Raw genomic sequence first — 2,384 nt, 5'->3', positions numbered from 1 at the left:
AGTGTGATGGGAGACTTTTCTTTATGCCTTTTAATTCAAGTTTAAGTTGAACTGATTTTAATTCTAGTTTGATTATAAGAAATGCCTTTAGTTTTTAATGGTTTGTTGTGACTTAAATTACAATGGATCTGCGATAGCTTTGAGTATGTTCTTGTCATTATTGTGATTATGAAGTTAGGAAGCCCTGTTGTTCACCATCATCTCATGGGCATGGTTGGATGATGGAATCCTTCCTAACGTTCATAACTCTCTCAAAATGGATGTGGATTGGTTAGATTCTGTTGTTTGCTTTGTCTCATGGGCATGGCCTTGTGATGGAATCAAGTCTAATTTTCATACATTTTATCTGTTGATAACTAGATCAAAGGACGTTCCTAATTATTTTTAATGAATTATCTTCCATCTGGATGAAGATAGGACTCTAATTCCAGTTGTGTTCTTGAATCAAGCATAGATCTCCCTGATCTCTACAAGTGGATCCTTGGCACCCTAGTTTTGCACCTTTGAATTTTACAAGTTTTAGTTTAAGATTTCACCATTATTCCCTTAAAATTTCCTGATTTAAATTACATCTTCGTGTAGTTCTAGTTCAAGTTACTTTCCAATTGCGTACAAGGTTCAGTCCCTGTGGATTCGACCTCGGTCTCACCGAGATTATTACTACATCACAACCCTATACTTGGGGTGTAAACAAGTTTTTGGTGCCGTTGTCGAGGATTGACGGTTACGTTCTTCTGAGATTAACTAGTTTTAGAATTAGGTTAAGATTAGGGTTTTTTCTAATTTTTATTTTTAGGATTGGGTTTTTTGTTTGATTTTTAAAACTAACCTGTCCTGTTTTTTAGGACCTTGAGTTAGACTTTCTAAATTGGTAATATCTTTCTAATCTTTCTATTTTTAGGTTCTCTTTTGTTTTTAAAAACTTTTTCTAGTCTTAAAAACTAGCCCATCTTTTTTATTTTCTATTTTTAGAAACTTTCTAATTCTAGGATTTCTTTTAATTTTAGAAACTAACTTACTTTCTAATTTAAGTTTAGAACTTTCTTAATTTGTTTTTAAAAACTTTCTATTTCTTTTTTTTTTAGGAATTTTTTTTTTTAGAAATTAGTTCACTTTCGATTTTAGGAACTTTCTAATTTTAGAATTTCTATCTTTAGAAACTAACTTGGTTTGTTTTATTTTGCAGGATCTAACTTAGGAACTTCGAATTTGGTAACTTCCTTCCAACACTTCTGTCTTTCGTTTCCTAGATTTCTATTTTCTTTTCTTCCTTTTTAGGTTTAGGTTAGAATCTGAATTGAGGGTTACGAGTGTTTCATGCCCAAGTGGGTCCGTGACAACACTCGACATATCTTGACTGAAGGAGGATTGGTTGAGGGGTTGACTATCCATCGCAGGACTAGACACCGCTCGAGATACCCTGAGTTAATTGAAGTGATGGCTGCAAACCAACCTCTTCTACCTCAACCTAAGGTGGAAGACATCCAGGATGAGAATGAGGCGCATCAAGCACCCCCACCTCGTACTTTACGAGATTATTTACAACCGGTCCGGGTGAGCACGCCCTCATGTATGGTTTTTCCAAAGAATACGGGATACATGGATATCAAGCCAGCGGTAATCCAACTCCTTCCTAAATTTCATGGGCTTGAGTCAAAAAATCCATATTTACACCTGAAAGAGTTTGATGAGATCATAACCACTTTATATTTTCCAAACGTATATGAGGACACAGTCAGGCTGAAACTCTTTCCCTTGTCTTTGAAAAAAAAAGCTAAGATGTGGTTGCATTCACTACATCCTAGATCTATTGGCACATGGAATGACATGCAAAGGGAGTTCATAAAGAAATTTTTTCCACATCATAAAACGAACACCCTTAGAAAATCAATCATGAACTTCGCCCAAAAGGAGGATGAAACATTCTTCCAATGTTGGGAAAGGTTCAAGGATCTTGTCAATTCATGCCCATAACACGGTTTTGAAACGTGGCACATTACACACTTTTTCTATGATAGACTGACATCTTCCATGCACCAATTGGTTGAGACAATGTGCAATGGGGAATTCATGAATAAAAATGTCGATGATGTGTGGGACTACTTGGATAGACTTGCTGAAAACGCACAATCATGGGACACATACCCAAAATCAAGCACCATGTCTAGGCCAACTCAATCTGAGGGGTGGAATGTATCTCCTGAAAGAGGACGATGATATCAATTCTAAAGTGACTAATCTCATAAGGAAATTCGAGGCCATGGAATTAAAGAAGGATAAGGTTAATGAAACTGTTTGCGGTATCTGTGATTGCAACATTCACACAACTGAAAATTGTCCAACAATACCTACCTTTCGAGGGGTGTTGAATGAGCAATCCAATG

General features: G+C 36.1%; 1 non-coding gene across 1 annotated transcript; it reads right to left on the bottom strand.

The window, feature by feature from the left end:
• Positions 1 to 1,875: 1,875 nt before the first annotated feature.
• On the bottom strand, positions 1,876 to 1,982 carry LOC131247729 (small nucleolar RNA R71). The gene has a single exon (XR_009172001.1). It is a non-coding gene; the product is annotated as a small nucleolar RNA R71 (small nucleolar RNA).
• Positions 1,983 to 2,384: the final 402 nt, after the last annotated feature.

This window comes from Magnolia sinica, chromosome 5 (genome assembly GCF_029962835.1).
Source record: "Magnolia sinica isolate HGM2019 chromosome 5, MsV1, whole genome shotgun sequence".
Taxonomy (NCBI): domain Eukaryota; kingdom Viridiplantae; phylum Streptophyta; class Magnoliopsida; order Magnoliales; family Magnoliaceae; genus Magnolia; species Magnolia sinica.
This window is presented reverse-complemented; position numbering and strand designations above follow the sequence as displayed.